The sequence below is a fragment of the Hemitrygon akajei genome, unplaced genomic scaffold (assembly GCF_048418815.1).
Source record: "Hemitrygon akajei unplaced genomic scaffold, sHemAka1.3 Scf000096, whole genome shotgun sequence".
Lineage (NCBI taxonomy): Eukaryota > Metazoa > Chordata > Chondrichthyes > Myliobatiformes > Dasyatidae > Hemitrygon > Hemitrygon akajei.
The window spans coordinates 832,801-845,147 of record NW_027331982.1 but is presented as its reverse complement, the minus strand read 5'-3'; the positions used below and the strand labels follow the sequence as shown (position 1 = coordinate 845,147).

At 46.9% G+C, this 12,347-nt stretch overlaps 1 protein-coding gene and 2 non-coding genes across 3 annotated transcripts in view; 2 read left to right on the top strand and 1 right to left on the bottom strand.

Annotated features, from left to right (window-relative positions):
• The window catches only part of LOC140722996 (NACHT, LRR and PYD domains-containing protein 3-like), a 725,328-nt gene that overhangs the window by 301,186 nt on the left and 411,795 nt on the right, over positions 1-12,347 (top strand). The gene's annotated exons all lie outside the window — the stretch shown is intronic.
• Positions 3,144-3,225, bottom strand: trnas-uga (transfer RNA serine (anticodon UGA)). Its single transcript has one exon. It is a non-coding gene; the product is annotated as a tRNA-Ser (tRNA).
• trnav-uac (transfer RNA valine (anticodon UAC)) lies at positions 7,537-7,609 on the top strand. Its single transcript has one exon. It is a non-coding gene; the product is annotated as a tRNA-Val (tRNA).

Here is a 12,347-nt window from a genome sequence, read left to right as displayed (position 1 = left end):
CCCACTGTAGCTGCAATGTGAAGCCCCTAATTTCCCTTTAAGAAACGTACTGTTGAGCTGTCTAAATTACTCAGCAGTTTAACGAGCTGCTGAAGGACCAGATGGACTTGACTCTTGGGAATGCAGGTGCGGCACCTTTCAGCGATCAGCGAATGTCAGCCATTACCATTGCCGGTAAAGAGGTCGGTTGGAAAGACTTAAAACCAGACAAAATCTTCGGGCTATGAAGCATCCTCTGCCCAGCATCATCTTAAGATCTATAGGTTTTGTTTTATGTATTTTTTTCTGATTTGGTAGTTGTCTATTGCTGTGTGCAGCGTATCATCAGCTTTCGTAGTGGTCTAGTGGTTAGGAGCCGGCGCTCTCACCGCCGCGACCCGGGTTCGATTCCCGGTCAGAGAATGAAGATATTGCCTGCTGTAATATAATGTGCTTATTTTAAATTATCGTGTGTATTAACTTGCTTCCACAACAACCCCATTCCTGTCTGTGCTTAACCTGCATCCGCCTGATTCAGCACCGAAAGACCACAAAATATAGGAGCAGAATTACGCTGTTTGGCCCATCGGGTTTGCTGCGACATTTCCTCTCAGCCCCGTTCTCCTACTGTCTACTGGTATCATTTCATGCCCTGATCAATCAAGAACCTATCGATCTCTGACAAATATACAAAGAGACTCGGACTCCACAGGGGCCTGTGGCAACGAATCCGACAGAATCGCCACTCGCTGGCTGAAGTATTCACTCTCCATCTCTGTTCTAAAAGGATGCTCCTCTATCTCGAGGCTGCGTATTTTGCTCTTAGATTCCCCCACCATAGGAAACATCCTCTCAACATCCGCCCTATCAAGGCCTTTCACTATTCGATAGCTTTCAATGAGGTCCCGGGCAATCTACTGTATTCCAGTGAATGCAGGCCCGGCGCCATCAACCGCTCGTAATATCACTAGCCGTTCAATACTAGCATCATTCCTCCGAATCTCCTTTCAACCCTCTCCAGCTTCAGCCATACTTTCTCAAGTAAGGGAACTAAAACTGCTCACAATACTCCAAGCGAGGCCTCGTCAGTTCTTTATAAAGTCTCTGAATCACATCCTTGCTTTATATTCCAGTCCTCTTGAAATGAATGCGAGCATCGCATTTGTCTTCCTCATCACAGACTCAACCTGCAAATTACCCTTTGGGACATCATGGTGCAGGTGTGTACGTCACAATGGGAGGCCTGTACACGGACTCCCAAGGCTCTTAGCGCCTCAGTCTTCGTGTGCGCATGTTCCATCCTTTTAGAAATTCTTCCCCTTCGTTTCTGATATCAAAGCGTGTGACCATATATCCCCATGGACTGCATCTCATTGTCAATTCTCCAACCTTCTGTAGCCTCTTTACCTCCAAGAAGGACTTCCTGCCCTTTTCGCTCTGAGAATTCTGCATATGGTGAGCGGTGTCATACCAGAAGTCTCCCATATCGAGCTGACTACCACACACCCTCACTTGCACCCGCCCAACTCTTGCCCATTCCTTAACTCCCCATACTGGCCATCTGCTCTCCACGTTTAGCTCAGCGTCAGTGTGTGGATCGGAAATGTGTTCTATCTCTCTCCGCCCGCAAATGCTGCCTGACCCGCTGTCCACTGTTCCTGCAGCGATTCGTTATTTGTTCTGTATGATACTTGTTAGACAAGGAGAACATGACATTGAGAAAAATATCGCAGGTGCTGTCTCAATACAGCTCGAAATAACTGTGCGAGGTCTTACAGACATTAACTTGCAATCGATACAATGTAGATTTGATCTTCTTCACTCCTCACTGTACCTCAATCCACTCAGAGATGCTGTCTCTCTGTAGAAGAGGGTGACCATACATTTCCCATATTGGACTCTGGTCCTGCTCACTCAGTTGGCCTCCATCACCTTGACTCATCTGCTCGGGGTCACCACTGCTCAAATCTCAGTGAGTATTGTCAGGTCCAGCCGGGTTTATTGCCGTGTGCACAGGGACGGTGAGGGACAGGTTCAATGAAACACTTGCAGCGTCATTGCAGGCTCGAAAAGACAGACAGTACGCAGAACATAAATTGTACAATGCTGCATCATGAACAAACGGTAGATATAAATCGTGTGCCAGTTTCAGACTTGGAAATGATTCCTCAGGCAAACTGATGACATAGATTGCGAACTATTATATCCACGGGGGAGCATGCAGACCCAAGAAAGGCCTGTCTATTCCTTTTCTTTAAACAGACAGACAACAGAGAGAAGGGCGAGTCTCTAGTCCTCTTCAGCCAGCCCCGGCATTCAATAAGATCAGGCTGGCCCAGACTTTTTCTCAATCCTCCCCCCACCCCAACCATACAGCAGTTGCCGGACAAAGGTCGGCCGGTGTCCTCCAGCAAATCTTCTACCGTCTCCCCAGGTGAGAGGAGATAAACTTCTGTCGCCCGCCTTTCTTTCGATGCCCTGACAGCGCCCCCAGCTTCGATCAGAAGCATATGGATATGAATGTTATATAATGGGACATTGTTCTGAGTTTTGCTCAGTATTGACGGGACTTTGGGGAGACAGAAGCAGTCAGAATCTGTGGGAGGGAACAGCTCTTGGGTGAAACCCTTTCCCCAATTGGATAACACGTTGAATTGACATCTGCATACACGAATGAGAGCAAGGTAGGTTGCACGCCTTTTGATTAGATTGGTTGATGTCGGACCATTACACCGCGTCAGTGACAATTGGCGAGGGTGATTTTGACGGAAGGTCAGCGAACCGATCAGTCTATGGCAATAGGCGGGGTCGCTCGCTAGACAAGAGAGAATGGGGAGTCTGTAGAGTGAGTGATATGAAACGGCGAAAGCTTTTCACGTTCAGAGACCGTGTTACCCACTAATGCGAAAGGACGAAGTCCACTTCTTTACACTGACGCTGAAATATCCGTTCTCTGTATTTGATTCTTTTAGTTTTACAAAGCTCCAAACTACAGAGAGTTTAAGCTGCCCAAAGGGGATTGATCAGAGTTGTAATAGAAATGACATTTGCACAATGGGTGTAAAAATCTAAAAATCTGCCGGCTGGTACGTAGTTGTCAGCAGCCAGGGTGTTAATTTTTTATTGGCAGCGAGGTTTCTATTCCCTGGTGCCTGTAGTGTGAGCGCTGCGAGCAGGGTTCGAGCCTTCGCGGGGAATCCCCATTGGATTTCAAGTCCAACGCCTTAACCACTCGGCCATCGCAGCTCCATCAATACCCAGCGCCCACCGTAGCTCTGCACCTGAAGCGAGGGTTGTACTTGATTTATTTCTAGTAACGGAAAAGGTTATTCATCATTCCGATACAAATAGAAAAATTGGACAGCTTTGGAATTTGTTTCAACACCGTTAGGTCAGAACGTGAGTGTGGAGGGATAACACTGGCGTCAGTCTCGTAAATGAAGGAGATTTCAACTGTTGGGGATAAAGGTCAGGATCAGAATCAGGTTTATAATGACGGACATATGTCAACATTACATTGTTGTTTTATATTCTGCTCCTCCTGAACCGAATGTTAAAATTGCATTTGCCTTCCTTTACCGCTGACTCAGCCTGGAAGTAAACATTTAGGGAATATTGCACAAGGTCTCTTTGACCTCTGATTTCTGAAAACCATCCCCTTTCAGAGACTTTTTTATCCTTTATTCCAAGGTGCATCACCATACCACACGATGATCTATTTGACAAATCTTCTCTCTTTCTCCTCAACTGTCTTTGATCTTCAATGTGCTTTGAATCTTTTTTAATTATTTAACACGTTAAAGTCAGACTATCTTTCTTATATTCTCCTTTCTTCAGCCTAACTTCCTTCTTTCGGAGTGAAGTGACACATCGTAATTTTCCAGTCATCAGGATCTATTCTAGAATATCAAGTCAAGTCACTTTTATTGTCATTTCGACCATAACGGCTGGTACAGGACATAGTAAAAATGAGACAACGTTTCTTTTCAGGACCATGGTGTTACATGATTCAGTGCAACACAGAAAAAAAAAATCCACAGAGAAACTACAGTAGATTACAGACCTACACAGGACTGCATGAAGTTCACAAAACAGTACAGGCATTACAATAAATAATAAATAAGCAATAGGGCAGTAAGATGTCAGTCCAGGTTCTGGGTATTGAGGAGTCTGATAGCATGGGGGAGGAAACTGTTACATCGTCTGGTCGTGAGAGCCCGAATGCTTCGGTACCTTTTTCCCAGAAGGCAGGAGGGAGAAGATATTGTATGAGGGGTGCATGAGGCCCTTCATAATGCTGTTTGCTTTGCGGATGCAGCGTGTAGTGTAAATGTCCGTGATGGCGGGAAGAGAGACCCCGATGATCTTCTCAGCTGACCTCACTATCCGCTGCAGGGTCTTGCGATCCGGGTTGGTGCAATTTCCGAACCAGGCAGTGTTGCAGCTGCTCAGGATGCTCTCAATACAACCCGTATAGAATGTGATGAGGTTGGGGGGTGGGAGATGGACATTCCTCAGCCTTCGCAGAAAGTAGAGACGCTGCTGGGCTTTCTTTGCTATGGCGCTGTTGTGCATATAATGATACGTGAAGGAGTGCCTACAGAATCTCTCCAGTTACCACTTTCAGAATCCTGGGGTGTCGTCCAACTGGTCCCGATGACATCTATCTTCAGTCCTTTCAGCTTCACGGGCACCTCCTCCAGGTCATAACATCCACTCTCACTGATGCCCTCTGACACGTGTTTCTCGGTGCCATTATGCTGGTGTCTTCCACAGAGCAGTCTGGCGCAAAATATTCATTCAGTTCGTCCCTTTTCTTTTTCCCCCATTACTGCTTCTTCCGCGTCATTTCCAGGTTTCTGATACCCACTTTCGCATCCCTTTTAATCTTCATATGTCTGAAAAAAGGTATTTTCTCCAGTGTTAGCCATTTTTGAAAGCGTCCCAAACCTCCGGCTTCCCTCTAATGCATCCTTCTAAGCCCTCACTTTTGCCTTTATGCTGTCTTTACTTTCCACTGTCAGCCATGGTTGCCTCATCCGCCCTTTCGAATATTTATTCTTCTTTAGGATGCACCTTTCCAATTGCCCCCAACAAACACCAGCCATTGTGGATTTTCCGTCAGCTATGCTGGTGCCCCTTTCCAATCCACCTGGCCCGCTCCAGACTGAGGTCGCTGTTCTTTTCTGCCAGTAACGGGTCGAGGACTATTATCGTCCCTCATTTTATTTCTGCGAGTGACGGGGTCGAGGATTATTATCGTCCCTGATTTCTTTATTCTGCGAGTGTGTCTGATCATAAGACCCTGGGGTATATTCAGACCGCCAAACGAGTGAACTCCCGCCAGGCCCGTGGGGCATTGTTTTTTTTTGGACGGTTCAAGTTTAACCTCACGTACTGTCCACGATCCAAGAACGGGAAGCCGGACGCGCTATCCCGCCAGCATGACTCCAAGGATGACACCTCCAGTCCCGAGACGATCCTCCCACCATCCTGCGTGATGGCCACCCTCACTAGGGAGATCGAGGCTAAGGTAAACGAAGCCTAGCTGGACGACTCCGCCCCAGGGAATGCACCCGGCGATCGCCTTTACGTGCCCGTCTCCGTCAGGCCTCCAATGGGGTCACACATCCCGGTTCACCTGCCACCCCGGGAGTGATCGGACCCTGGTAATGGGCTCGGCGACTGCCTGTACGTGCCCGTCTCCGTCAGGCCTCAGGTTCTCCAATGGGGGCACACATCCCGGTTCACCTGACACCCCGGGAGTGATCGGATCCTGGCTCTCCTGAGGAAGCACTTTTGGTGGCCGTCCACGGAGGGGGCACCCGTTCTTATGTCTCGGCTTGTTCCATCTGTGCTCGACGAAAGGACTCTCATCTACCGCCTGTGGGTCTTCTTCGTCCTCTACCTGTACCTGGTCGTCGCTGGTCACACATCGCCCTAGACCTCGTCATCGGTCTACCCCTTCCCGCGGAAAACCCACTGCTCTCACCGTGGTAGACCTATTCTCCAAGGCGGTGCACTTTGTGGCCCTCCCTAAACTCACTTCCTCGCAAGAAACCGCAGATCTTCTCGTCCTCCACGACTTCCGCCTCCACGGAAGATGGAGATGGCCATAGTATCAGATCGAGGTCCCGGGTTCGTCTCGCAGCTATGGAAGGCTTCTGTCGAGTTTTAGGTGCATCGGCCAGCCTGTCATCCGGCTTCCACCCCCAGTCGAACGGGCAGACGGAACGGGTCAACCAAGACCTGGAGGCGACGCTACGTTGTGTAACGGCAAACAACCCGTCGACCTGGAGCGACCACCTCCCGTGGGTTGAGTACGCCCACAACTCTCTGGTGAGCTCGGCCATTGGGGGGTCTCCGTTCGACTGCTCCCTTGGGTACCAACCCCCGATGTTCCCCGCGCAAGAAGAAGAGACTGCGATACCGTCAATTCGGGACCATATTGATCGGTGCCGTAAGATTTGAGAGGAAACACGCACGGCGCTACTCAGATCAACAAATGGAAATACGAAGAGAGCCGACTGACCACCGGACTCCAGCACCGGAGTACCAACCTGAGCATAGGGTGTGGCTTTCCTCCAAAGACATCCCGCTCAAAAACTAACATAGGAAACTCGCCCCTCGCTTCCTGGGACCATTCAAGGTTGAAAGGATTATCAATCCCACAGCGATCCGCCTAATGCTGCCAAGGTCCATGCGCATTCACCCAACTTTTCATGTGTCTCAGTTAAAGCCAGTCTCCGTCAGCCCCTTGTGTCCCCCGGCTGAGACTCCCCCACCTGCCCGTCTCATCGACAACCATCCGGCATTCACCGTCCGAAGACTACTGGATGTGTGCCGTCGGGGCCGGGGTCTCCAATACCTGCTGGTCTGGGAGGGATACGGTCCTGAAGAGTGTTCCTGGGTCCCCCGCTCCTTCATCTTCCACCGTTCCCTCATCCAGGACTTTCATCGGGACCATCCAGACAGGCCTGGAGGATCGTCGGGAGGCTCCTGTTGGGGGGGGGGGGGGGGGGAGGGGATAATGTCTCGATCCCTTCTGGCAATCGCCTACCTGGCTATGTTCATCAGAAATTGTGCCTCAATCACCTCGTTTAGTTCCCAATCATTCCCAGGTTCCAATAACTACGAACACCTGCATTCCAACAACCAAAGTAGTATAAGAATCCTGTGACCACAACTAGAAGGTGCCAGTTCGTTGGTCGACTCGTGTACGAGTAATCTCGTGCCATGGTTCTTAGGACTATCAGTTCTAAGTCTATCATCGTTCCTGAATTCTCTACTAAAACCAGGACTCCGGGTAAAGGCTCCCTTGGTACCCATTCCACGCCCGTGTTCAGCACTTGGGTTCGTTCCACCGCCACGTCCTTTTAACACTCTACCTATACCCATATTCCAGGGAATAAAGTCCAAACTATTTAATACTTGGTACTGAAAACGGAAAGGGACGGTGGGCAATGTTTTGTACTTATTGCTGTGCTTCAGAGCAGGGCGGGGAGGGGGTGCCTCGGGTAATTGCTCAGGAGCGCAAAGCATTGAGCGCTTCACACGGTTTCTGTGGTGTAGTGGTTATCACGTTCGCTTTACACGCGAAAGGTCCCCAGTTCAATCCCGGGCAGAAACATTGTTTGGGCTTCAGTGCTTCAAATGAACTTGAGACACAACTTTTCAGTTTGTGTTCAAGTTTACTGTCATGGGCATCCAGGTGTAAATATAATGAACATTCGCGTTTCTCGCAATAGCGCATTGTATTTCAAACCTGACAAAGGTAAATTAAAGAAAGAAGAATTAATAGAAATTATATATAATTTCCAGGAGAACATAAAAGGATTTAAACCGTAGATAACGTACATTGCAACGTACACGGGAGAATTAGCCTTCAAACCTATTGTCATGTATTGACGCATGAGGATGCATTGTGGTTTCAACGGAGCTCGCATCTCAAATGTTCCCATTCAGACAAACATCAGGAAGAATAACCGTGTGCTGCAAAATTTCAAACCTACTTTAAAATGTTAAATCGCTTTCTTTTTCCTCCTCCTGTATTCCACTCCTTCCTAGTCCCACCATACAGACTCTCTGTTCAAATTCTCCGCCACCGTATTCTAGGTTCCAGCTTTTCCGTCTGCCTCTCCCCACCCCTCTCTCTCTCTCTCTCTCTCTCTCTCTCTCTCTCTCTCTCTCTCTCTCTCTCTCTCTCTCTCTCTCTCTCTCTCTCTCTCTCTCTCTCTCACACACACACACACACACACACACATTCAATCTCTCTGCTTCTCTTTGTTTGCTCTGTCGCGAGCAGCACCACAGCCACCCCACGTCAGCCGCGCAAATATTTGTGCTTCGTACAGTTTAAGCCGCGGTGGAAACAGTTGGTAACATCAACACCTAATATTTTCTGGTCTCGAACCAGCGATCTTCCGATGATATTGCAGCGCAGACAGAAGCCAAGTATCTTACCACTGGTATCGCACAGTCCATTCCTGTTAAAGGACCAGGGAGGAAGGACTGATCACAACGCTGACATCGTGGTTTTGCGGGAATGCCGAAAGTATGGTTAAAACCTTCCTGTATAATGACGGTAATGTAGAACAGGCAAACTGGATACTGTTTAGTTTTGAAACGAGGTGACGGTGGGAGATCGCATATCGGTATAGAGTTGGGATCACGGTCCTTTTCAATATATCGAATTTGTTGTGATTCCATGTAAAATTAAAGCCTGGGCGAAATATCCCGAGCCCGCATAAGGGTCAGTAACTGGCCGTGGAGGTTCTCCTGCAATGTGAACATCAGGAATAAATACTTATCTCGGAATACGCTCCGCTCCTGACTCAACGTGTAGTGTTACTCCGAAATACCTCCCATCTTTCCCCAGTTACACTCTTCACTATATCACCTTATAAATCCTTACAGCTAATCATTCTAATCAAACCGGCCACAATTTTATTGTTTAACATTTCGGCAACTTAATGACCAGTGATGCTTTACTCCAGGATCCCCACAGTGATGTGAAATGTTTGAAATGTATCCCACTGAAAGTGATCAGTGAAAATATATCCTGGGATATCAGTGGAGTCCAGTTGAAAAATAACACCTCGCCATTGGACATTAATGAACAAATGGATGGTATATTGACAGTGGTAATTTATCCTCCTCAGCAGTCACGAGTTTGCGTGTAAAATTCCATGGCAACATTTGAGGTTTTGTGTTTCTTCGGTCCGGATCTTGTTTCCGCTTTTCCACCGCCTCATGTACAGTGATATGCAAATGTTCGGGCAGCCCTGGTCAAAGTTTCTGTTTCTGTGAATAGTTCAGTGAGTAGAAGCCGAACTCATCTCCAAATCATAAAGTTAAAGATGAAACAGTCTTTTTCTCCATTTTAAGCAAGATTAGTGTATTATTTTCGTTTTGTACAATTTTAGAGTGAAAGAGAAAAAAAGGAGCACCAAGCAAAAGCTTGGGCACCCCAAGAGATTTGAGGTCTCAGATAACCTTCACCAGTGTCTCAGACCTTTATGAGCTTGTGAGGGCTCTGGCGTGTTTACTGTCGTCGTTAGGAAAGTCCAAGGGATGCAAATTTCAAAGCTTCATAAATACCCTGACTCCTCAAACCTTGACCCTAAAATCAGCAACCATGGGCCCCTCCTGGCAGCTGCTTAGAAAATAAATAAATGATGCCCCAAAACAAGAGAAGGCTATAAGAAGATAGCAAAGAGTTTTCAGATAGCCGTTTCCTCAGTACGTAATGTAATTAATAAATGTTAGTTAACAGGAACGGTGGAGGTCAAGTTGAGGTCTGGAAGACCAAGAAAACTTTCGGAGAGAACCGCTGGTAGGATTGCTAGAAAGGCAAAACAAAACCCCCGTTTGACTGCAAGAGACCTTCAGGAAGATTTAGCAGACCCTGGAGTGGTGGTTCACTGTTCTACTGTGCAGCGATACCTGCACAAATATGACCTTCATGGAAGAGTCATCAGAAGAAAACCTTTCCTGCGTCCTCACCACAAAATTCAGCGTCAGACGTTTCAAAAGGAACATCTAAACAAGCCTGATGCATTTTGGAATCAAGTCCAACGGACTGATGAATTTAAAATAGAACATTTCTTAAGTGTTCTATATGCATAGAAAGGTAAAATATATACTATATACTAAAACAAACGTTTGACTAACTGACGCTAAATAAACCGATATGCCTGTTCCGATTTCAAACCCGTTTTAAAAACGGACTCAGGAACGGAACTCCCTCATAACCCAGGAACTGCCTGTACTTTAAAATCCTCTCTAGATTACTTTTCATACCTAATACAATGTAAATAGTTGGTATACTGCATTGCTTAGGGAATAATGAGAAGAAAAATAGTCTGTACATGCTCAAACAACGAGTGCTGGCGAGAGAACTTCTGGGTTTTCTCGATTCACGGTTGGTTGAATCCGCGCATGCGGAATCCGCGGATAAGAAGGTCCGAGTGTACACTTTGTTGAAGGCTTAGACAAGATTCTAAATGGGAAATAAATTCAAATATCGAAGATGCAAAGACAACTGGGAGATCCTGTGCAGGATTGCCGAAAGGGTAAATACAGGCTGAGTTGGTAGTAAGGACGACAAATGCAATGCCAACATTCATTTGGAGAGAACCAGAGTACAAGAGTGAGGCTGTAATGTTGAGTGTGTATGATGCATTGGTCAGACCGCGCCTGGAACAAGATGAACAGTCTGTGTCCCTTATTTAAGAACTGATGCCCTGGCATTGGAAAGGGTCCAGAGGACGGTGACGAGAATGATCCCGGAACGAAAGCTTTAATGTATGAGGATCGTTTTATGACTCTGCCCCTGTACTCGTTGGAGATTAGAAAAAGGAGTCAGGGTTTTCTTTGAAAACTATCAAATACTGAAAGGCCCAGGTAGACTGGACATGGAAAGGATGATTCCAATTGTGGGTGAGTTTAGAGTCAACAGAGCACAACCTCAGAATATTAGGACGCCCTTTAGGACAGGGATGAGGAGGAAGTTGAGTCACCAGAAGGCTATCGATATGTGGATTTCATTGCGGGGATATCTGTGGAGTCAACTCAGTTGGTAATATTTTAGAAACTTATAAATCCTACAGCATAATACAGGCCCTACAGCATAATACAGGCCCATCACACCACACACCTGAGCCGAACATGTGTATAATTTAGAAATTACCTGTGGCTATATATAGCCTTCTATTTTTCTAAGCTTCATGTACCTGTCCAGGAGGCTGTTAAAATACCCTTTTATATCCACCCCCACCATCGTCGCCGGCAACCCATTCCACGTACTCACCACTCTCTGCAAAAAAAAAAAAAAAACCTGAACCTGACATCTCCTCTGTACCTACTCCCAAGCACCTGGAAACTGTGCCCTCTCGTGCTAGCCATTTCAGCCCTGGAAAAGAGCCTCTGACTATCCACATGATCAATGCCTCTCATCCTCTTATACACCTCTATCAGGTCACCTGTCATGCTCCATCGTTCCAAGGAGAAAATGCCGAGTTCACTCAACCTATTCTTATAAGGCATACACTCCCATTCAGGCAACATCCTTGTAGATCTCCTCTGCACACTTTCTATAATTTCAGCATCCTTCGTGTAGTGAGGTGACCAGAACTGCGTACAGTACTCCAAGTGGGATCAGACCAGGGTCTTATAAAGCTGTAACATTACCTCTCGAATCCTATTCTTAAGCGGAGATAGACAAGTATTTGATTATGGGGCGTGTCAGAGGTGACGGCGAGAAGGCAGGAGAATGGCATTGAGAGAAAATATATCAGCCATGATGGAACGGACGGAATGGCTGAATTCTGCATCTATATCGTCTGGTATTATGGCCAAATGATTAACAAACGTTAATAGAAAAACGTTGATTTTCATGATTCCCAGCCAAGCACTCTATGTGACAAAAGGTGAAGGCTCGGAATTCTAATAAGTGATAACTTCAATATTTCATCCCCCAGATAAACCTGCCTCGACTAGGATTGGATTCGAACCCACGCGTGCAAAACAGAACGGATTAGCAGTTCATCGCCTTAACTTTGCGGTCAGCTCTTCAACCATTTGTGTTTTATTGCTATGAGTTTCTTTCCGATCACTCGCAACCCCTGCTTATGATTCACACGTTTGTTTTCATATTCCAGTTCTAATTTCCTTGGCTGCCATGGTCACCAGAATTCCTGGGCATGGATAAGGAAGGCCTCGAGCGATATGCCCCAAACGCAGGAGAATGGAACTATCTTTTATAGGCACCTCGGACACTCTGATCGTGCTGAGTTAAAAGTATCGATTCCGCGCAGTTTAAACCCGAGAACTGTTCGCTGCTATCCCAATAATAAGCCCTGGATCAC